The sequence below is a fragment of the Mixophyes fleayi genome, chromosome 2, assembly GCF_038048845.1.
Source record: "Mixophyes fleayi isolate aMixFle1 chromosome 2, aMixFle1.hap1, whole genome shotgun sequence".
NCBI classification, from domain to species: domain Eukaryota; kingdom Metazoa; phylum Chordata; class Amphibia; order Anura; family Limnodynastidae; genus Mixophyes; species Mixophyes fleayi.
Window position 1 is genome coordinate 345,993,926 of NC_134403.1, and position 26,118 is coordinate 346,020,043.

Below are 26,118 nucleotides of genomic sequence, written 5' to 3' on the forward strand. Positions count from 1 at the left end.
TGAGCTAATGAAGGGGTTCTCCTAAGGTGGCAATAGATTAGAAGATTGGACTTTGACGTGATTTGTTTTACCGTGTCCACCATGTGCATTTTCTGGGGTGCAGATTGATTGTTTGCGGGTATTTTCATAAGTGGGCGCGCAGCTTGAAATGTGATTGGCCGATAGGTAGACGCACTTATACACATAAATGTGTGGAGGTGACGGACGCAGTTAATTTTGTCATATAACTTTTGGCTCTAATTAGAAGTACATTAACTATTTAGATGGTTTCGGACGTTATTGTTGGTTTACGTACAATGCTGAAATAATTATGTGGTTTGACGCTGCAAATTTTGGGGATTTATTGAATCCAGCGGAATGCTGATGAAATTTAAAGTAATTTTCCATAACATGGACCAGGAAATTATGAGTTTATAATCAGATCTTAAGGTCTCCTAATTTGTTTTATTTGTGATACAGCCAAGTGCAGTAATTACAATTATCACTATACAGGGGTGGGGTACGGAATAATGGTTGCCATTATTCCGACAATACTTACCCCGAAGTGGTGACACCGAACGGCTCCTTCCAGACCTGGCTCCAGGACGACTGCTGTGACAGGCGTCTGCAAGGGATAGCGACCTCTGCAGGATTCGAACAGTCTTGATGACGTCACTGCCGACCGCAACGCTTTTTTCCTTGCTGTTAAGGTGGAAATGTAAGTATGCGGCCATAGACAATGTACTTTGCTTAGCATTGTATGCTTAGAGACTTTTCCACCTTAACAGCAAGGACGTGACGTCATCAAGACTGTTCGGATTCTTCAGAGGTCGCGATCCCTTGCAGTCGCTGGTCACAGCAGTCGTCCGGGAGCCAGGTCGGGAGGGAGCCGTCCGGGGTCACCACATCGGGGTAAGTATTGTCGTGGTAGTCAGCATCAGTGTCTAGTGGAACTGCTGAGGTCCCAGACTTGTAATGTTTCCACACTGGCTGCATGTTCCAGGGATAATGGTTTAGTGAATCTTTTATCTGCCTATATTGTGTTGATTACAGCTGCTTGGCTATAAAACAACTATTGACACTGCATTTTAAAAATCCCCCCAATCTTTATGTTTGAAGTATTATTTCCCAAACCATGGGTGTAACTGTTTGGGATCCCCACAGTGCTAAAAGTTTGGAAACGTGGGCCTTTCGGTCTCAAATCCCCTCTGACTAGTGATCTCCTGTAACATGGACATGTCAGCTACACACAACCATATATCAAACTTGCCAACTTTTTCTCTACTCCCGAAGTGGAGCTGGGTCGTGAGAACGTAGGAGGACAGAGCACAATGTATTGCGACAATTGGCCAACCATCGTGATGCAATGATGAAAATGCATCATTTTATAGCGGAGCCAAAATTATGTGAGTCACCGAGAATCACGTCATGGAGGCTCCCATCCTGCCCACTTCCCTAGGAAGTGGGCAGGATGCAGGACAATGGCCTGCTCTTCCGGGAGTTCTGGAGACCTACACGGAATTTGGGAGTCTCATGGAAATATTGGGAGAGTGGACAAGTATATATATATATATATATATATATAGAACAGATAACACGTGACTAAACATGTTAACATTTGCTGTGAGTTACAGCTTTATAGTATATTCACCTTTTTATATGTCTGCATGAAGCTAGCCCTCTTATTGACTGCTCTGAATATTCATTATTATTAAAGAGAGAGTGAACACCCTATGGACTGGCAGGAACATGCTCACTGCATTCCTGAGAAGTATACTGGGACATCCCCCAAGCTGCCAGCTTTCAGTGTATTGGCTCTGAATGATCACATGATATCAGTGTCACAGGACGCTCTGCCGACAACAAAAGTTAATGTAACTAATACCTACGCCGCTTATGACTCAGCTAGGGAGGGGCACAGATTTATAGGCAAAATTTGTTTTTCAAAAATAGTATGTATGTTTACATTGCAATTAAATTTTTCAAAACTGCAAAGGGGTTACGCTTGAAACACCCTCTGCAAATGGCAACCGTTTACCAAAATGATATCAAACTAGACTAAGCAACAGTAAAAATTCTTCCAACATCTGAGATTATTGTACAAATCTAAAACATACCCTATACTTTAAAGCTACCTGATGAATTTTGAATTTGTGAAGTTGACATATATATCACTGAACAAGGAATGTCACAGAAGAACACTCCAACACAGAAGATGTATGACAGTTATCCCCACTACCTTTTGGCATATGTTTCCCGAGAACCACTTCATTTTACTTCTTACGTATAGTACAGATGAGTGAAGGAAGAAAGGCGCTTGTAGTAAGCAAACAACATTTTTTCAGGTTGCAAATTTTATTTTTAAATAGGATTTTCTTTTCCCTTCTACATATGAGAGCCGGTCTGGTTTAATTATGTTTAAAATTTGTTTTTTTGACAAGCAATATTGTAGATGTGCGCAAATGCCCTCCAGTTCTATGAATCATAAAGTGGATTTTTCCATAACACCATGAACAAGTACAGGAGATGCCTTGACGTTGGCAGGCGAGCTTATTTCAATATAGTTATAATGTGCACAAAATTCTCCTATTCATGTATATGCCGACACATAGTGATTTAGATATTGTTTGTTTTAAAGCACCGGGCTATATTTTCTTTGGACAAAGCACACCTGACAATGAAAGGCCTAGAGAAGTCAAATATAAAAGGCTCATTGCTATTATTTTGCCAAGTGTAGTTTTGTTGTGGATAGTATAAAATATATATATATTAATTGTGTAGGGAATCAAGTTACCTATCATTGATCTCCGAAGTGGTACAAGTACAAAAGTATTTGGTTCCTTACACCAAGAACAGCAGTTCTTATCCTGTCGGTCGGAAACCCTAATCAGTGGTCTTCATGTTATTTAGGGTCAGTCTCTATGATGCACTCTCTGGAATCATACTGCAAGTTAATAAACTAATACTAGAATAGAATACAAAAGTATTAGATGAGCAGGAAATTATTAAATCCCATCCTATATGTGTGGCTGTAATGTCTTTGGTAAACGTTCATTATCCTCAGACCAGTACTGCAGATACATCCAGCTTTTTTTTTTACCAGATGCTAAAAACCACTTGGAGGGTTTTCTCCACTTTACCTTACAAAATACCATTCAAAACAGAAATGAGAATATGTCGCACAGGATGAGCTCCAAGCTCTAGTTTAGAGCATCTTTATTGTGGCGCAAGAGAGATAACACATTTTAGGGCCTTCTCTCATCTCTGGATGCACCAGAGAAGGGAGAAAGCAGCATGGTGGCCTAGTGGTTAGCACTTCTGCCTCACAACACTGGGGTCATGAGTTCAATTCCCGTCCATGGCCTTATCTGTTGTTTCTATGTCTTCCCTGTGTTTGCGTGGGTTTCCTCCCACACTCCAAAAACATACTGGTAGGTTAATTGGCTGCTATCAATTTTTGACCCTAGTCTCTCTCTGTCTGTGTGTGTGTGTGTGTGTGCTGCAATGAGGCATGGACTCATGTGAGTGAGTTCTCTGTACAACGCTGTGGAATTAGTGGCGCTATATAAATAACTGATGATGATAGTCAGTTTAAGTAGCTGATCTGGAAGAGCATTCCGGACAGAACAGCATAAGATTCCGGAGGTCAGACAGCCCCAACCTACCATCATTCTTCTGGATTTTATTAGTTCACTTCTATCAGAACTGTCACAGATAGATTTCACTCTAGATACATTCTTAAGGCACAATCTGTGCCAATTCCTTCTCCAAGAGCTGTAATGATTAGAATACATCATTGTATGTTAAAGAAAGTGTCATGTCTGCATCACAGATCTCCATACTTTAACTTTAAGCGAATAGTTAATTTACAGTTGTAACATCATCTCTTCACAAGCATGGAGTGGTCTACAGATAGAGTTCCCCCATCAGGCTGATTGTATCCAGGAACGACAATCAATCACATCCCACAAGAGGCCCTTTGGATATTAAAGAAGTGGGATATCGCTCTCTCATCACCACACATTTATGACTCTTACTACCATTTAAGCTTCAGACCAATTGATACTGGAGGAGATTTTTTTTTATCAATAGTAACATGAGTATGGTGTGAATTGGAATAATAATTTTTAGTATCCAAACGACTGACAGAAGTTTGACCTGCATTATAAATAAATGTAAAACGCAAATTCCATGCGTCAGTGGGTATGTACCCATACAAACAGAATGGTATACATCCACCTCCAAAGAGAACATTTCACGTGGAAGATCATATTTATTTCTGTCTTCAAGGTGACAATCTCAGGTTTGATTGACAGCTCTCTCAATTGTTACTCGATTTCACTGTAGCTATACTGAATTTCTAGCAGAGTAGTGGCAGGTTAGCTGAGTAATCCTAAATTCCGTTGAATAGCTATGAATTACTACCATGCATACCTGTGCAGTCTTGGCATGATACCACTCCAAAACTCTTAATTGTCTATGTTTTAGCTATGGCGCCATGCCACTGTGCTACCCTTGTTAAGTATTTCAGTTATATATTTAATGGTTATATTGTAGAATTGTTTCTGGAAGGCATTGCCCTAATATTTAATCTTTGGTAGATATTGACATTTTGTGTACCTCATGTTCTATGCTATGTAATATATACACACCTTGATCATATGATCTAAAATGTAGAGATTATGGGAATGAGTAAAAAAAAATCATAACTCCTTATTTTTGCGTGTCCTCGGATCTGAATCGAGGCAAAACGTCATGGTTGCGTTGTCGGATCTCGCGGGTTTTGAATTCCATAAGTACCTCCCTCCCCAAGAGATCCAGTGCCATTGCTCACACAGAAACAGGGGTAGCAGTGTTCTTGCACTCTCCAGTCTCCAGTGACATTGCTCAGTGCCAATGCTCACACAGAATTAGGGGTAGCAGTGTTCTTGTCACTCTCCAGTCTCCAGTGCCATTGTTCAGTGCCATTACTCATACAGAAACAGGAGGGGTAGCAGTGTTATTGTCACTCTCCAGTCTCCAGTGACATTGCTCAGTGCCATTGCTCATACAGAAACAGGGGTAGCAGTGTTCTTCTCACTTGACAAAAAGTAATTGAAATTTATTGGAAATTAATGTTATTGAGGTTAATAATAATGTAGGGATAAAAGAAAGAGCCAAATTATGTGATTTTAACAAAAAAATCTGGCTTTTAGAGAAAAAAAATCGGGATCCAAAGCCAAAACCAAAACACATGAGTGCGGTTTTGCCAAAACCAAAACATGAACTTAATCCAGATCCAAAACCAAAACCAAAACACGGGGGTCAGTGAACATCTCTAGTTATTTTTTACCATGCTGATGTTATTTTGTATCATGTTGTACCAATGCTATAGACAAGTTACATCCTGATACTGTTAGATGCAAATTCTTATACAGTTACTAGTATGACAAAGTATGTTGCTTTTTATTGTGTTTCAGAAGATAATGTACTTTAAAGATGTTTGGAATATATTAAACTACTACAACACGACCATATTGTAATAACTGCCTGAGGCTTTACCAGGCAACTTACATTGAAAGGCTTCTTCTATTTCAATAATTAAAAGCCAGAGGCAGAGGCAGGAGTATAGGTGTGTGAGATAGATACTACAAGTTTCTGCTAAATTCATAATTGTCAAATTTACCTAGAGCACAAAATCAAACTGCTTTTTGTTGTCACTTTAAGTAACACATTTTGAAATAAAAAAGCAACCCGAGTATAGTATTTGCATTTACAGGACTTTAAAGTAGAGTAATTAAAGAGGTCTTAGAATTAGTCAATAGAAAATAAAATCGGAAATCAAATACCTTAAACAAATAATGAGTGAGGTATTTAAAAAAGGCAAAAAAACATAGCTCTCATAGATTCACATGACCAGTATCACAATGCTTTTCTATGTAAGTTCCACTATAGGATATAGTTTTTATGTATACTTGACTAAGGTCCGGTATTGTATTCATTTTTTAAAAATGGGTACACAGGAGGCCTCATTAGGAGCAAATCCAGTTAAAGACAGTATCTGGACATACCGGGCCTCATTCATCAAGGTGCGAATCTGCCGATTTTGAGCATAACATACGCAAAATCACTCTGTGCATACCCAGAACCGTCAGAAACATCCATGAACGCACTTTTCTTCCGTGCGCTTGTGAGCACAAAGGTCACTTACTACAGCCTACGATATCGGGGAGAGAACTGGGAGGGGAAGAGGCGAGTTACCATAGTCACTGTACAATAGGGGCGTGCCAACCTTAATCTCACGCAGCCACGTCTGAACAAAGCCCTACCCACATCAAAGTTACTTGTTTTTCTGCCATATTTCTTGCACCAGCTATAGCGCTAGACTAAGTCCCAATCACTAGGGATGACGGTCTCGATGCTTTAACATGTTTGCAATCAGGAGCAACTGTAAAAATGGATTTTATGCTCCGTAGACATTATCAACATTCTAAAAAATATGTTTCATGGAAAAAAAATAAAACTAAAAAAACTTTTTTTTTTTTTTTTTTTACTGTTGTTTTAACATTAATGCCTTTATTATTATACAGTAACAATAATGCAAGATTTGTTTTTATTTTCCTGAGCATTCTTTTGCGAATTTATAATCCAAATAGGTATTAGACGTACCCTGCTGCGTCCGGTGTAACAGAGCACAGCAGACCTGCCCCTGGTTTCATAAGCACACGGATCTTGAGATCTGTGCATTGCTGATTTCACAACTCCTAAATACGTGCGTATAATACTGAACGCTCTGAATACGTGACAAGATGAGGCCAGCCCACCATGTTGTGATACAAGCGGTGGAAATGCATTTTATCCATGCAGGGTAAATGCTGTCTGTATGTAGCACAAGGACACTGGGTAGCTTTCTTTTCACCCTGTGATTTACAGTTGTCCACACATTTTAAATTTGCTTCCCAGCAGTGCAACATGTCTTTGCCAAGGCTCAACATTGTACCATCTAGCTGAATCTATTCCTAGCTCTAATTGTGAGACAAATATGGACTAGAGGTCCAGTGGCTGGGGCTAGAACATGCTGCCGCTACTCAAACAATGGGAATGTTGACAGCAGCACATTGTATTTAAGCTCACAGGGAGCTGAAAAGTTCATACATCCAACTTTTTTAAACGATAGTGAAGGAGAGTGGACCTGTGATACTGATTTCATATGATGTATCGGGGGTTAGGAGGAAGGAGAGTGAAATACAAACACAGGGCCTGATTCATTAAGGATCTTAACTTAATAAACTTCTTATTTCAGTCTCCTGGACAAAACCATGTTACAATGCAAGGGGTGCAAATTAGTATTCTGTTTTGCACATAAGTTAAATACTGACTGTTTTTTCATGTAGCACACAAATATCAACTTTAAATTTCAGTGTACAAATAAGCTATCAAGTATTTGTGTACTACATGAAAAAATAGTTACTATTTAACTGATGTGCAAAACAGAATACTAATTTGCACCCCTTGCATTGTAACATGGTTTTGTTCAGGAGACTGAAATAAGAAGTTTCTTAAGTTAGGATCCTTAATGAATCAGGACCACAATGCTTATTATCAATCTGTTGTGACATTGATTGTCTTATGTCAAAGACATTTCTATCACATTAAGCAACTGAAATTTTACATATAGGGCCCAAAAATAATTTACTCATAGAAACTGATGCCCAGTTTAAACATTCACTATAGTTATACCAAGATGGAATCTACACTAGAATAAGACCAGACCAGTGGGCCCCAAAAAAACTAGGAACCTGTGGCCCTTTCTGCTCTGTCATTAAGCCAGCAATAGGTATTCAGAACAAAACACACCAACTTCAGCTGCCATGTGTGCAACTTTTTCACACACATAAAAATTCACGTTTTAAAGTACTTTCCTGACAATTGTATAAAATATTTACTGACTCAAATGGGTTTTACTTTCACTTTAATTGATAGATAGTAGCATAGTATCATTGATTTAATTAATGCCACCAGTGGAAGCATATAACCTGATGCAAACAGCAATTCAAACATGCCACTATTAAAACCCTGCTAGAAAACAATTGCAATTGCTAAGACTTTACTTACTTTGTGTATTAAAAGCCAATTCACCCAACTTGTGCATTATTGACATGCAAAATCCCTACACAAAGCTGAGTTCAATTTAGCAGATCTATTGAATAATTGGATGTGTTGTGGCAGCTCCAATATAGACATTAGCAAACAATCATTTGTAAAGGTTGCTCTTTTTTTTTTTTAAATGGGACTAAAACAAGTGGCACAATTAAATTGAAATGAAAGAAAAGCCGTGGGCGTCATTCCGCATCGGACTCTGTACTGTTGCTGGCAACATTACATTAATTATCGCATTTCCGATTCTCAAGGTGAACATGTTTAATTTGCTTTATCTGCGCTTTACCTTTAAATGTGAAAATTCTCCCCGGATTTAAGCAACACACAGCTGGAAGCAGCAGATAAACACACGCATTTATGATCAAGACCAAAGACACTCTCAGATGTTCTCTGAAATGTGCCTGAAAACGCTGTACACTGACTCACATCCACGGTAATGGGATTAGGAGAAATAGCCTTCAGGGAAGCAGGTTCCAAATGGTGCCAGCTACTGAGGATTATAACAAAAACTGTGACATTATGAAAATACCTTGGAGTGAGGCTTTTGGGTCTAGAAGTGCTGCTTGCCAGTTAGAAAGAATGTGCCTCATTAAAATGAATAGGGTAATCTAGAACAGAAATATTTGTTGGAATAGTTGATTTTTTTTTTTCACTTGTAGCTGATTAGCTGTAATTCAGAGAGCAGTGCAGTTGGCAGCGCCAACAAATATTCCTGGGTTTCTGAAAATAGTGTGATATATGCACTATGCATTGCTTCTCAATGACTCCCAGACAGGCAGCAAATGTTTGGGTCTATGCAAAGCAATCCAGCCTTGTATAAATCAAGCCCAGTACCTTTACAAGGCATTTTTAGTTTTTGTTCTTGTTAGAAAGTGGGTGCTTTAAGACATTATTCCAGGCAGCTAGGAAAAACAGATACTAAGAAAATGAAAAATTGATTGATGAATAGAGCAGTCACTATGGAAAGCTTTTCTGTATATTAGAGCGTAACTGCAGTGATACATTGTATTGTTAGGTTACTGCTATGGGTCAATGTGTTGGTGTAACTGTGTTATCATTTGCTTTTAACGCAAGGTCAGCTTTTTTTTCTCATTAGTCTTAAATAATCTCTTTAATAACCGCAATGATTTAAAGGGAATTATTTACTAGATTGGGTAGTCTAATGTAGTGTATGTAAACAGCAACTTTATAAGGCACAATGGCATTAAGATAAAATATCAATTTATATGTTTAGTGTCAATGCACTTCTCACGTGAAAGAGTGAGGACCCAATTAGATATGTATAAATGATTCAATGTCCATTATTATTATTCTTACTATTAATTTTTATTTATAGGGCGCCACAAAGTAACCGTAGCGCTGTACAAGGACAAACAATGGCACAGTACAAGGTGAAACAGCTCAATACAAGTAACAGTAAGCACTATAACTCTGGGGGCTCAGGCACAGCATGAAAGAGAGCGAGGGGGGGGGGGGGGGGAAGTGAGTACAGGCAGGTAACTATGGCCCAAGAGGGTGGGCACGGATGACAGGTTGAGAGTCACTGAGAGGAGTGGAGAGAAGCGAGAGGAGACAGAGGGCAGAGGGACCGAGAGGAGGTGAGCTGAGTAGCTGGAGAGCGCAGTTAAAAGTGATGGAAACAGGAGGTAGGAGAGCCCAATCTAAAGGGAGGGGAAGACAGACAGACACATGGATGAGACGGAGAGACGGGAGAAACTGAGTCGAGGAAGGGGGAGAAGGGAAGAAGGGATGAGAAAGAGAGGTAGCCGACCGGTGGGAGTTTAGGCACGAGACTGGAATGTCCATTGCATAATAGGGATTCCCTGGAGCCCATCTTTTAGAAGAAAAGACTCTTTTCTGAACACAAAAACCCATTCATGACTTCCAGTTCTTTAGATTAAAAGCAGTTGACATGTGGCACTCTAATTTTTGGGTGTGCTCTGCCAGCCTGCTGAGACTTGTAGTTCCCTATGAGGCACCTGTTGCTTAAGCTTGCTCTAGATCTTTATTATACCTCTATTCTATTTGTTTAATCCAGATCTCCCTGTTTTCTTACTTATCTTCCGGGGGTGTTTTCCTTTCTTCTATAGCCCGAGGGGCACTTGTACTGCCCCTCTCTGCACTCCCCTAACCACCCAGTCACTTATGTAGTGTCTTCAGCAACAGATGCTGCAGCCAAATGCAGAAATGGGACATGAACTTCAAGGGATGGTTGCGTTTAGTCAGCATTCTGAGTTGATTGGGTGGTTGCAGAGCTTTTCTAGGACAGCTAAATGTTCTGACATTTACACGCTATTGTGACTTTTTATTGTTTATGATGTATATTTTAGTTCTTTACGATGTTTTAACACTAATTGACTCACTTAGACTGTTGTACATGTGCATAGGCAAACCGAGGAGGGCTTCCTAGTGCCTGGAAACCCCTATCAAAGCCTGGGCCACTGTATAATTGAGGTGGCTGGACCCTGCTCCCGCTTCACCCAGCTCTGCTTGAAAAGGGAGAGCTGCGTGCACCTAACAGTAGTGCACGTAGCATTGTCCATGTATATTATGGGGATAGGAAGTGTTGGAAAGCAGCCAAGCACTGTCTTATATTATAGCCACGCCCCCATGCATGCTGGTCACACCTACTGGCGGTGTGGTGTGGAAACCCCCCTCTACAAATCCTGCATTTGCCCCTAATCTGTTTTTTGCACTGTGCATGTGTTCAAAACAAGGTGCCATCAGGTCCATTTAAATTTTTTGGCGTAAGCTTTTTGGGAGGAAAGAGTCGGGCAAGCGGATTCCGAGGACAGTTACGGGTTGTTCGCATAATTGCAACTCAATTAGACATGTGCACCGATACACCGTTCAGGAGGTGTTTTTTTGCGGTGCTGCAGGAAATATAGGCGACGATGATGAAGATCAGCAGCACTATCTAGCTGTTTATGATCGGCTGCTTGTGGATTGGTCTCCAGATGATAGTACTTTGTTCATTAGCAGCTTCATTTGATCAATTAATTAAATTAATAAGTTGACGACTATTGCGTTTCCTAATTGTCATTTCCATATGGACTGCTGCAGGAAGCACAATTCTCATTTAATTTTTAAAGGAATCCACAATGAATGTGGACGTGTTGCATTTATTTTTCCTATACATGGTAAATGTGACTTACGTTTATTAATAAGTCATTATTCTTTCTTGTGTGTCTGACTGCATTACCCTATTTGTACACAACAAATAATGTATTAAAACATGTTTTATTACATTATTAGGTTCTTTACAAATAAGGAAATGCTACATCTGCATTGAGCAGCAAAAAGTATACCTAATGCGTGTGTATCCAAGACTTCCGTGAGGTATACGTACAGACACACTGGTAGACTTGGCGTACGTCATACTCTTTTTGAGTTGTTCACATTGCAAGATGCATCTGAATCAACATAGAGATGCAATATACTTTCTCTTGCATGCGTCATCTCCTACATGCACCAAAGGCCCATATGCGCCACCTCTAAATGACGCCCTTTTTTTTCCGGATATTTATGACAGTAAATCTTCCAATGTTTGCATGTGCATCTGTGGAAATTGCATGTGTTTATATTGCGTATTAACTTCAGGGCCGACATTAGGCAAACCTATTTTTAATGTCTAAGGCGAGTGCATGCAGACCTTCCAACAGCCCTTATCCATACTTCTTGTCACGACCTGCATCCTGCAGCTCCTGTCTGTAGGTACTTTATTGGATCTTTGTATATATTGTATCCTGCCTGTAGTACCACTGTCCACCAAAGGGGCCACTGTGGTAATAGACTGCTCTTACCTGCTTTGTTATTGCTGGAAGCTTAAACACCTGCCTCTGGCCTATATAAGCCTGCCTGTTCCAGCAACCTGTGCCAAATCATCTGTTGCATTTATCTATGTTGTCGTGCCTGTTCCCTGGCTCCTGTTTGCTGCCTGTTCTCTGAGTTCCCAGCACATCTATCTGCAGATCATCACAGCCACTGTGTCTACTCCACCTTGTGTGCCATCTCCACTACTTTGTGGTAAAGTCCTGCGGACCAGCGCATTCTACATCTGTTATCCACTATGTTCTTTAGCTATTTCTGACATACTCGACCGTACTGCAACCTGAAAGCTGTGTAACCGGTGTTAATAAAAATCACTGCATTTCACTACGCTCTCTCTGTGGTTTTTACTGGGAATCCTGACACTTCTCTAACTATTAAGAAACATTCTTCCTTGCTCTAGCACAGAGGTGTCCAATCCCAGTCCTCAAGAGTTACAAACAGGTCAGGCTTTCAGGATTTCTGTCTGCAGAAACAGGTGGGATAATTACTGACCCAGCCAAATAGATTAACTCACCTGTGCATTATTAAACAAATCCCAAAAACATGAACTGTTGGTAGCTCTTGAGGACTGAGTTTGGACACCTCTGCTCTGTTTCCATGAAACAGCAGGTGACCAAATTATGTCACAAAGTGAGCCCTTGTATACCTGTTACATATAATACAATTACATTCCAGTTCATGCAGAGGCAGAGAGAACATGTTTTGTTCATGAATATTTTTTGGTTCACTGACCCTTTAAATATCCTCATGTGGCCGCTTCAAATACTGGAATTTATAACACCTGTCTGAGCAGGATAATCGTTTCCTTTTCAATGATTTAATTTTCCTTTGGAAGTCAGTTGTAAAAACGTTATTTCTTCTTTTTCAACTTTATTTTTTTATTTGGTGCAAGAATGCAAATACGCTTCGTCTTACTTCTGAAAATGTTTGATCAACAATGCTCAGAAACCAACTGGCGTGTCAGCTTAAGGCACCAAAGAAATGTAAAAGGCTGAATAGAAATGAGAGAGAAATGGCAGAGTTCTGACAAGTTACACTAACACGCTCTACATTTTTTTTTTATTCACACCATCTTTCTCTCCAGCATTTGAAACTCATGCTGGTACACCACTAACACAAGCTGTTACCTAAAAGTGCCTTTAAAGTCATCAATCAAACTCTCAGTCTGGCTTTTACTGCATGCAGAGTACAAAGGCTGAGAACTTCTTACAATGCAAACTCAATATTACCACAATGTATATTAAATATTCAATTTTCCATTGTCTGCTAGCGACGTTTGTCTTTGTCTCACGTCGAAATCAAATGTATTGCAATAATGCATAGTAAAGTACAACTCCACCCAAAGCTTAGAAGTCAGTAACAGCCGTCAAGTTCAGAAAGTTATTGTAAAATGTAACGTTTAACTTAACAGGTAAATGGGAAGTTAAATGGGGAGTGGCGTCGACAACAGGACATGTTTGGAAAGGCCTGTCACTGAAGAAGAAAGCATAGAAGAGTGATGGAGTCTTCAGGAGGACCTGTCAAGTCATAGGGGTGCAGGACCACTGGTCTGATTCATTAAGGAAAGTTAAGCAAAAAATTGAGTAAGTTTTCTTACTCAAGCTTTCTGGACAAAACCATGTTGCAATGCAAGGGGTGAAAATTAGTTTATTATTTTGCACATAAAGAAAATATTGGCTGTTTTGTCATGTAGCACACAATTACTTGATAGCTTATTTGTACAGTGAAATTTTAAGTTGATCTAGGACATGCCCTACCACAAATATAAATCTGCCATTACATTTTAAATTTACCTCCCCCTGCAATGCAACATGGTTTTGCCTTACTTACTTTTGCTTAACTTTCCTTAATGAATCAGGCCCTACATGGCCAAATGTATGTGGACATCCCTTCTAATCAGTGTGTTTGCCCATTTCAGCTACACTCATTGCTAACAGGTGGATAGAAGCAACATACAGCCATGCCTGATTTTGTGCACATATTAGCAGTACAATGGAAAGAGATCAGTGACTTTCAAACTGACACTGTCAAAGGTTGTCACCTTTCCAACAAGTCAGTCAGTAAACCTACTGCCCTGCTAGAGCCGCCCGGTCATTTATAAGTACCGTTATTGTGAATTGTAAACGTCAGGAAGCAAGGCCAGCATGAGAACTGTTTGTCGGGGCTTCGGGGACTGGTTTTTTAATGGATGAAAGTAAAATAGTTGAAGTGTTTGAATTTACTATATACTTTAGGAGTTGAATTGTGCCTATACAATAGACCTTCCTGTCCCCTTGTTATGAGACGTGTGTTGTGGACTTATAGTTTAAGCCAGAAAACTTATGTCATACAAGAGCCTTAAGTGATATTGTTTGGAACTTAGTTTGTAAGGTGAAAAAATTGTAGTGCAGTTTTTTCTGGAGTAACTGAGTATAGTTAGTATGGCAGCAATGTGATATTTACAAAGGTTGCATTGTTATGTTCCAGTTTTGATATTAATATTGTTAAATACTTGTTGTAGAGTTTGATACGGACTGTATTTTGTAATATGTTTGTTACAAGGTTGTTGTGTATATAGGATTAGTGATATACTGTACTTGTTTATATATTACTGTAAAAGACATGTTATTAAACATGGCCAAGTGTCATGTGGTCTGGCCTCCATCTTGCAATGTTGACTTTGTCTGTCCACCATCTTGTTGTGCCATGTTGTTTGTCCTCCATCTTGAACATACTCTCTTGCTTTTAACATATACATATAGATACACGCTCACACACACACAAAAATTAAACACATATCAAATTAATAAGACGGTTGTAGTAAGCAATGCATTGTATTTGATATAATAAGTGTAGAAAGCACAATATACATATTACATGTGTAAAGTTACTGAAAATACCTATTGGTAATAAAAACACTTATTATCTTAAATGAAACATTGTGCAAAATCTTTATTGATATAATTATCACTATTCCCTGTATTATACTGTGTGTATCAGAGTAAATTGAGCAGAAATAGAAATAGAAATGGGTTTACACTAGAACCTACCCATTGTGAGTGGAAATGAAGATCGATATTAGATGGTCATTGGCATTTTAGCATATTTGCCTCACCATTGGACCCTAGGTGCTAAAGGGAGCAATAACAGACACTCAAGGAAATGGGACAGTTTTAGGGTGCACTCTTTTACAAATGGTCTAACATGAAAGAACTTGACTGGCCTGCACAGAACTATTAGCTCAACCCCATCAAACACCTTTGGAATGAGTTTTAACGCCAACTGCAAGCCTGGCCTTATGGCCCAACATCAGTGCCTAAGCTAAATAATGCTCTTGTGACTGAATGCAAAATTCAAGAGCCATGTACCCAAACCTAGTGGAAAGTCTTCCGAGTAGAGTGGAGGTTGCTATAGCAGCAAAGGGGGGACCACTCCAATAAACATATTAATGCCCATGGTTTTCCAACAAGCACATATGGATATGAAGTTAAATTTACAGCATACATTTGTCCATGTAGTCTATGTTGAACTTAGCATTTTGCTCTACCTTAGTGAGCTCCACCCAAAACTAAATTTTAAAAGGTTACTAAATTTGAAATTTTCAGATGTGACCCATGAAGGTTCAATACATTGTCCATTGTTTACTTGACTTCCCATTACAGCTTTCTCTAGAACCAGAATAGGAAGAAGGTTCAGATAAAATAACAGGTGAAGGACAGTTATGGCTGCCAGCAGCTCACTGTTATAAGAGTTCTACAATGACTAGTTTGCGTTTCATTTCTCCACCATCCACTGTCCTCATTCCACCTGTGCCGCACCACCGGTATCGGCACGGAAATGCAAGACGCCAACGGCTGCTCTATTATTGGCGGCTGATAATGCTGCTGCCTTACAATAGCCACACGCTCGTTCCCTACCAGCAGATACCATTGTTACTCTGCTTTCTTATGTATCAAGTGTTCCCACACCTCTTAGACTGTAAGCTCATTTGGGCTGGGCCTTCTTTACCTTCTGTTTCATATATTACTTCTGCCTCACAGCACTGTGGTCATGAATTCGATTCCCGACCATGGGCTTATCTGTGTGGAGTTTGTATGTTCTCCCCATGTTTGCGTGGGTTTCCTCCCACAATCAGGGCCGGATTAAGGGAATGGAGGCCCCTGGGCTAAGGGGGCTTCCATCCCCCTGTGAGGGCCCCCCCAGTGAGCCCTAGCTTGGGATAACAGAGGCTCATCTGTAATTTAGCACCCTGGGTGGGAGTTTAATCAAATCAATTGAAGTTTTGTCAAATCGCTGATTTCCTGCGATTTTGTCGGTCGTATTTAAAAGGGCAATTTTACCAAAGGCAAACCTGGTGAGTTATGCCCTTAATACAACTGACATCTCCATATACTTTATCCAGTAACAGGTGGCAATAAACACATGTACTAATAAAAAATCATGGCATTCTAAAATTCTTTGTCTTGTTATTAATATTATCCTTTATTTATAAATCGCTGGCATATTACGCAGCACTGTATATTGAAAGGATCATGAGACAAACTAAATCCATACAAGGAGATAAAACAAAAAGTAATGGTGAACCTGCACATATGAGCTTACAATCTAAGAGGAAATCTTATAGACATCAATGTTTTTTCCAGCAGTCGGCATCATAAGACAGAACATTTTTTTTAAACGACCGATCGCATGCAAAATATTCTGGGAAGCACAAATGGCAAACCTTTAAGACAAATGACATTGACATTTTATCTAGCACACAGCTCCTGCCACGTGCTTGCGGTGGATTAATATTTGGGTATCCATGCTCCATTCATGATGTAAACAGATTATAAGGTGTTGACTCAATATTGGAAGCAATAAGTCTGTATTTGTTATGTGGGAGAGGAAAAGCCAATCTTAGCTTTGTAAAATCCCCATTGAGAGGCTAAATTATTGCATCTGATTTTCCTGTGCGTGTAAACAGTCGTTTCTCAGCATCACTGCAGATTTTACTACAAAGGGTGTCTGCTTCATCTGAAATGTATCCAAGCGCATTTACAATTGTGTGAGAGATTGCTCATACTGCGATCCCAGTTAGGCTACAGATTGTTTCACTAGCTCCTGCATTTCCAATCCTGCCTGTACATAAACATTTGTTGACTGCGTGCTGTACGCTCATTTGTTCCAGCCAGCAGTTGGTGCCGGCTTTCTCCTTGACTATCCTTGGGCGTTTTTCACTAAACTGTAATATTTCAGACTTCACTTCTTGTTTATCTAACTGCCTTGTGGTTTCTTATTAGAAGAGTCATTTCTAGGCAGACTGGACAAAGGGACAAAGCTTGCAAAATGCCCTTATCCCCTCAACCAATTCTGAGGAGAAGCCTGCTACAAGTTTTATTACACAAATATGTGGATTTACAAAACACTGTGTATTGCAGTAGTACAGTAGCAGGCAGGCAAATTGACACCAGACTGACCTGTGTATAAGGCATTAGTACAGTGTACACTGTGTGGATGCTATTCTCCATCAGTGCCATATTTAAGATAATGTGCAGCATATCTACAATAAATAATAATTACATGATAATAACACATCCCCTGTCTCAAGGTAATACAGAACTTTTTTTGTCTTTTACACAATACAGTACTAATATAAGATATAATGTAACTCCTCCAATGGCTCAGCATGTCATACAATCTCATTTAACAGCAAAAAAGTCCACAATTATCCAACATTTACTGCCACATGGCATTAAATAATACAGTCCCCCAGGCTTTATGTAGTTGCTGAGGGTGCCAGGATTTGGGGGGCACCACTGAGGCGACCTCCACCACCTCCACGAAGAAGGGGTCAGCATAAGGAGAGCCGGAAGGGTTAATAGAAGGCTGCCTGAGTAGAGGGGTATGTGTGGCAATAGCTTATAGCAGGTGACACCTGTAAAAAAGCTGTCAGGCAGATTGGCATATGTGAGACAAGCTAGTGGGCAGGGTGGCATGTGTGAGACAAGCTAGTGGACAGGGTGGCATGTGTGAGAGAAGCTAATGGGCAGATTTGCATGTGTGAGACAAGATAGTGGACAGGGTGGCATGTGTGAGACAAGCTAGTGGGCAGTGTGGCATGTGTAAGACAAGTAAGTGGGCAGGGTGGCATGTGAGAAAAGCTAGTGGGCAGGATGGCATTTGTGAGACAAGCTAGTGGACAAGGTGGCATGTGTGAGACAAGCTAGTGGGCAGGGTGCCATGTGTGAGACAAGCTAGTGGGCAGGGTGCCATGTGTGAGACAAGCTAGTGGGCAGGGTGCCATGTGTGAGACAAGCTAGTGGGCAGGGTGGCATGTGAGAAAAGCTAGTGGGCAGGGTGCCATGTGTGAGACAAGCTAGTGGGCAGTGTGGCAAGTGTGAGATAAGCTAGTGGGCAGGGTTGCATGTGAGAAAAGCTAGTGGGCAGGGTGGCATGTGTGAGACAAGCTAGTGGACAGGGTGGCATGTGTGAGAGAAGCTAATGGGCAGATTTGCATGTGTGAGACAAGATAGTGGACAGGGTGGCATGTGTGAGACAAGCTAGTGGGCAGGGTGGCATGTGAGAAAAGCTAGTGGGCAGGGTGGCATGTGTGAGACAAGCTAGTGGACAGGGTGGCATGTGTGAGAGAAGCTAATGGGCAGATTTGCATGTGTGAGACAAGATAGTGGACAGGGTGGCATGTGTGAGACAAGCTAGTGGGCAGGGTGGCATGTGTGAGACAAGCTAGTGGACAGGGTGGCATGTGTGAGAGAAGCTAATGGGCAGATTTGCATGTGTGAGACAAGATAGTGGACAGGGTGGCATGTGTGAGACAAGCTAGTGGGCAGGGTGGCATGTGAGAAAAGCTAGTGGGCAGGATGGCATGTGTGAGACAAGTTAGTGGACAAGGTGGCATGTGTGAGACAAGCTAGCGGGCAGGGTGCCATGTGTGAGACAAGCTAGCGGGCAGGGTGCCATGTGTGAGACAAGCTAGTGGGCATGGTGGCATGTGTGAGAAAGCTGGCACTTGTCACATATAGATCTCTTTGTCTATCCTAACCCCAATATCACACCTGCCCACTTTCCTTATCTGGTAACACTTTGCCTCCCTATGTCTCATCTGTCCCTTTATCTCTTGTTCTCCAGTAGTAACCTCACTTTAGGACAGCCATTTAGGATGTGAGAACAACCTAGGGGGTGTGACTGCATGGACCAATAGCCTGCTTCTGATGAGTGTAGCTTTACCCTGACTATAATCTAGCTCAGATTTGAAAATGGATAGGTGGATAGAGAAGGAGTCATGAGCCTCAACGAGCCCCACATGGTGATAGTCCATTCCGCTCTGGCCATGAGGGGCTGGCACACTCACGTGGTATTATCTCCCCTTCACCTCAGAACTACCTGTGGTATGAGATATTCAACCATGGGGGCTGGTAAGGCAGTATTCTTTGGGGACTGTGAATATCCTTTCAGTAAATTCAGGTGCTTCAAGAAAAAAAAAAAACAGGTATTGGGTGGAACGCCAGCACTGGATTTAAATGATCACTCCTCGTTTAAGTAATATTAAAAATCCAGACCACATTTAACAACTTAAAAATATAAAAAATAACATTACCTGCGCATACATAAATTAAAGGAAAAATACAAAATAACACTTAAAGGTACCAAACAAGAAAATGACATTGTTTTTTATAAAACCACTGAAAAAACTCCAGAGTTAGTTCTGCTGTTATCATGACCCAAATAAATAGTGTCAGTGTTAACCTGCAAATAGAGCCCCATAACATTCAAAAGACGACGAATGATATTATATGGCAAACTATATTTTCCTAAGTAAGGAAAACAAAACTAAAGAAATACAAACATTAGGTACAAATGTAAACTAGGTCTAATAAATGAACTAATAACTCACAATGCCAGAGAATCTGTATCCTCAGTATTACCTCTGGTATTAGTATCTTATTGCAAATAGTAATCTTATGTAAATTAGATGGTGGAAAGCCAGGTTCAATTCCCTGTAAGTAAATAAATCACTATGAGTAGATCAACAACACCTCTCTCAAGTCTCTACCTGATGCCAATACCTAGTCTGTTAGGCTTCACTAAAGGCAGCTGCAGAAGCAATGAGCTGTTTGTGGCTAATCCATCACACAGAGTGTAAATGATATAGTAATCGCATACAGTATAGCTAGGCACAGGGAAAGTAATGAGATTGTCTGGATAAACATAACCTGGTTCTGTTACTTGTAGGTATATAAATTATTTCAGGAATACATCTGGATACGTGGCAGCACGGTAGTTTATTTCTTGCACTCGGTACAATAAAATCAGCGATTCATTTTGTGGGAAAATACTTTAGTTTTAGTACTGATTATATAGAAGATTACAGAGTGGGGACATTTTTGCAGTCATGACGATTTGTCTGGGCTTCATTTATGAAGCACAAAGCGTTCAAGACTCCTCATCATCATCATCTATTTATTTATATAGCGCCACTAGTTCCGCAGCGCTGTACAGAGAACTTACATCAGTCCCTGCCCCATTGGAGCTTACAGTCTAAATTCTATAACATATACAGAGAGAGGGAGAGAGAGAGACTAAGGGCAATTTGATAGCAGCCAATTAACCTTGAGTATGTTTTTGGAATGTGGGAGAAAATCGGAGCACCCGGAGGAAACCCACACAAACACAAGGAGAACACACAAATTCCACACAGATAAGGCCATGGTCGGGAATCGAACTCAAGACCCCAGTGCTGTGAGGCAGAAGTGCTAACCACTAAGTCACCATGCTGCCCAAATCTATGCAAAATAGGCATTAGTGGTGTAGATCCTCGATTTGCCCAAATGTGCCTAGATTTCTGCCAATCGTTTAGGTTAACGAAGTAAGAAGAGCTGAGCGGACTAAGGCCATTCCTTGCACAGTACAGAGTAGGCACTTTGGAGCACCTAGTTTGGGGGGCAGTGCTGAAACTAAACTACAGTGTGCGGAGCAGTGAGCAATGAGATAGAGGTAGGGAGGCACATTTTTACGGGAAACATGTAATAAAGACAATCTTGCTATGAGTGAGGCTAAACTGGGCTGCGTCTAAGGAGAACAATGGAAATGTTTCATTTCATGAAACTGATTGGTGCAAAGTGATAGGAAGTTGGATTTTGTTTTTTTTCATGACACGCATCATTGTTCCCCACTCCACACACCGAGGCTGACTTCTCGGATTCAAGGGAATCTCCAGAAAGCATGCATGTGCTTTGATTCATAGGTGCCAGCTCTCTGGGTACGACGGGTCTTAAGCACCCACAATAATTTCAAAAAGCTGGATAATCATCTTGACACACTAGTGCAAAGCCAACTTTCATATTAAACACGGTCCTGTACGTTCACTTGAATTTCTACTATAAAAGGAAATATAGCTTATTTTCCTGTTCTGAGCAGCGAGAGAAAAACACTGAAAGTTATAATGTCACATTGGATCTTTGTGAGTCCCCATATTTTAGCCTTGGGAACTTTAAGCACTCTGTTTGCTGCTGGGTAAACACTGAGAAAATAGCTAAACTGATGTTTTGGTTATTGCTGATAAATTCCTTAAGAAGTCACAGCCATAGTTCAGGGTGCAGGGCTATCTGCAACAATCGTGCTCAAATTCTTTTCTTTTTTCTTTTACCTTGGACCCCAAGTGTCAGTTTCTCATAGTTCTGAGACCACAAGTGACAATGTGCAATTGTTCTGGGACTGTAAGTGTCTGTATATTATTGCTCAGGGACCCCGAAACTGGTATAGCATATCACAGATTACACACTTTTGGTCTATTGAGCTTGGACAAGCAGATCATTTTATCTTTTTATATTCAGTATCTTTTGTAGAAACAGCCAGTCTGATAAACCTGCAGAGATGCTGCTGTTGTTCTCGAATTTGTAACATTCTATGTGTATTATTCCCCTAGCAATGAATTGCTGGAATGTGTGGACATTACATATAACTGTCTGACATAGTATTGCCCCAGTTTCCTCCATGTATGGACAAGATATAGTGGGGAATTATTGATAAAAATAAGATTCATTAGCCATAAAGAGTTAATTTAGCACTTAATTAATGCATTTTAATACCTTATAGCAAATTAACCGACAAGTATCACACAGATTACCTGCCTTTTCTGTTCCTTATCTCTGGGTTAAGCATCACAGTGTTTGGCCCGACCCTATATGAGCGGGCGCCAACTGGCATTTGAGGGTTGTATGAAAGCTTGCAAAAACCAAACTACATATCACTGAGCTCGTCTACACTCAGGGCCGGATTAACCCGAGGTCTAACTGGGCTACAGCCCAGGGGCCTCGGGCATCCAGGGGGCCCTTGACAGAGCTCAGCAGAATTATTGATCGGGACAGGGGCGGGGCGCCCCCGGCCCGATCAATGCTGAGATCTGTCACTGCAGTCCTCCTTCTCCGGCACTCAGTAATCTCCTTACTGAGGAGATCTCGCGAGAGTGTCACGAGATCTCCTCAGTTAGCAGCTTACAGCGCGCGGCGGAAGGAGGACTGCAGTGACAGGAGAAGGTAAGTGCTTGGGGGGGGCGGTCGGCTAACAGGGGGGGCCAGTCTGCTAATGGGGGGGGCCTCACGGGGGAATGGGGGCCACATTAGCCCAGGGGCCTCCATTCCGTTAATCCGGCCCTGTCTACACTTCTAGCTCGCCTCTCCAAATCCCAGAAAGTAGGTGTGCACCTTGGAGAGTGCTAGGTAGTGCAGATAGGCGCAATAGTGCAAAACTAAAGCCACGTGCGGTGTATAGCCCAAATTATTTCCCTAAATTTTAGGATTAGGCTCAGTCTAATAATGTAATGAAAACTGGGCAAATGGGAAACCTCAGAAAATAACCTAATCTATCAAAATGCGATTCATGAACTGTGGTGTGATTCACAAACTTTTAGTATGAATTTGGATGAATCAACGCAAATAAAGGGACATATTCAATTGTTTGAATATCCCGTCACGTTAAAACTATTACCGTTATTACGGTATTATTACGGCTCAGGGAGCTGCGAGCTGAAATCCAGTGAGAAAACTACCATAATAACGGTAATAGTGCATGGAGCGCGAGATTTTCGTCGTTTCCGCCAACAATTCAATATGCCCCGAAGTGTCTGGGTTTTTCATACATCTGTCGTTGCAAACATGCATTAAACCCGCTCTGCTGCTAATTTGCAGAACCCTCTCTACAGTTAGTGTGGCAGTGGTTACTGCCTGAGGCTTCTCTAAATTCTTCTCACTCTCCAATGGTGGCTGGCAGTGTGGGAGACAGGCACAGTCATAAGGCTGGCTCACTCCTCTCCATCACTACAACTGTAAACGAGGCTACTTGTGCTTTTCACCAATTGCTGCCCCTTTATCCTAAGCACTAGATATGCTCAGTATTGCACACAGGACATCTGGGTACAGTTATCGCTGTCTAGTACTTGCGGGGAAGGTAAGGTCTTACAAACCAGGGCCAGGAACCAGGTCAATGGTCACAGTACAGAATCAGTCATCAAAGACAAAGCCAAGGAAACTGTGGACAGACCTCCGTGTCTTGGTTTTGGTTTTGGCAAAATCGCCCTCGCGTGTTTTGGTTTTGATTCTAGTTTTGGATCCCTATTTTTTGTGCTAAAATCACATAATTTGGCTCTTTTTTTGTTCGTACATTATTATTAATCTCAATAGCATTAATTTCCAGTCATTTCCAGTCAATTTTTTTCAAGTGACAAGAACACTGCTACCCCTCCTGTTTCTGTATGAGCAATGGCACTGAGCAATGTTACTGGAGACTGGAAAGTGACAAGAACACTGCTACCCCTGTTTCTGTGTGAGCAATGGCACTGCAATGTCACTGGAGAATGGAGAGTGACAAGAACACTGCTACCCCTGTTTCTGTGTGAGCAATGGCACTGAGCAATGTCATTGGAGACTGGAGAGTGACAAGAACACTGCTACCCCTGTTTTTTGTGTGAGCAATGACACTGAGCAATGTTACTGGGGAATGTAAAGTGACAAGAATACTGCTACCCCTCCTGTTTCTGTATGAGCAATGGCACTGAGCAATGTCACTGGAGACTGGAGAGTGACAAGAACACTGCTACCCCTGTTTCTGTGTGAGCAATGGCACTGAGCAATGTCACTGGAGAATGGAGAGTGACAAGAACACTGCTACCCCTCCTGTTTCTGTATGAGCAATGGCACTGAGCAATGTCATTGGAGACTGGAGAGTGACAAGAACACTGCTACCCCTGTTTCTGTGTGAGCAATGACACTGAGCAATGTTACTGGGGAATGGAGAGTGACAAGAACACTGCTACCCCTGTTTCTGTGTGAGCAATGGCACTGAGCAATGTCACTGGAGAATAGAGAGTGACAAGAACACTGCTACCCCTCCTGTTTCTGTATGAGCAATGGCACTGAGCAATGTCATTGGAGACTGGAGAGTGACAAGAACACTGCTACCCCTGTTTCTGTGTGAGCAATGACACTGAGCAATGTCACTGGGGAATGGAGAGTGACAAGAACACTGCTACCCCTGTTTCTGTGTGAGCAATGGCACTGGAGACTGGAGAGTGACAAGAACACTGCTGCTCAAAATCCAAAGTTCAGGCAAAATTGACACACAGGATAACAATGGAAAAGTGACCACCCAGCTAAGAGTAACTTATCCCGGGCAATATGTACACATAAAAGCAACCATGTATATGTAGTATGCATCTCTCTGGGTGCACATTTCAGTCATGTTACCGAGCGTTATGATGGGTGCACAGATGGTCAGATAAAGCATATAAAGGACAGCAGAATGGGAAATAATCAGGTAGGAAAGTAACATGCTTCTTAACGTACATAAAACTGTACAGGAGGATTTACATTGCTTAGCTATTTTGAAGATGGAATTGTCTTCATTCTTACAAATAACACGATTAAACACCTATGTCATTACTTCCACTGGTAGCACCTGAATGTAACAATTTCCCCCTGTTATAGGAGCATAGACTGTGGCTTGTGTGCCTCGTTCAGATGAATATTCTATGTTACAAGTGTTGTCTGGTCACGTCCTATGTCCCAAAGAAATATGTTCCATTTGTCTCTTGATAAAGGGGACATCTGAACATACAGATACAGATACAGATTACAGATACACCGAATCTTAGGTCACATAGGCCATCCAAATGTGTGATCAGTTTAGATGGAGTTGGTCTTTTGGTGCTCTGGCCAAGTCACCAGATCCTACTGGAACCAATCACTGCAGCTAGCGATGATCATACAAACCACGGATTGTGAAGATCTGGGGGTAAATGTATCAAGCTAAGAGTTTTCCGGCGGGTTTGAAAAGTGGAGATGTTGCCTATAGCAACTAATCAGATTCTATCTGTCATTTTGTAGAATGTACTAAATAAATGATAGCTAGAATCTGATTGGTTTTTCAAACCCGCCGAAAAACTCTCAGCTTGATACATTTACCCCTGGTATTGTAGTTTATACATTAGTATACAGATCTAATAATTTTGTCCTTCTGGACCAACGAACCAATTTGATGGACACAAATATCCAAAATATCGATAAGATTGTAGCAGGTTCCACTCAGGACAATATTTAAAGCTGGTGTTGTAACAGGCATTGTTAGCATATTATCCGTAAATTACTAATTGTATACATCCACATACAGGCATCTTTGTTCAAGTGCCCTTACTTCATTGTCACTGGAGAAAATGCGGAACATGACTTAAAAATAGCAAATGTAGTAGAAAAAAATAAAATGAAGTAATCCGTTAAATTAATAAACATTTCTACACAGTCCCCTGAAGAGTGGTGCCCAAAGTATGGGCCCAATTTGCCCAAATGGTAACTGTAGCCCTAGTTCGGCCACCAGGTGACGAAGTAGCTATAAGCCTAAATAAGAGCAACTAAAATACTGCAAAGAACAACATAATTATATTAATTGCGGTGATAAATATGAAAAAACATTATCCCTAGCTTTTATTTTTCCATATCTTGATTAATTTTCCCACTATAATTAGCCTTCTGGGATGATTTCTAAGAGAGTCTCTTTCAGAGGAAGATGTGCAATAAACTGCTTGGGGTACTCGCTCACATCTGCTCGTTTATTCTGAAGTTCTTTAAGCCTATTTAAAGTTAGAAGTTGCTAATAGCTCACTACTTTTCAACAGACGTGTTATTTTGATGATGTATCTCG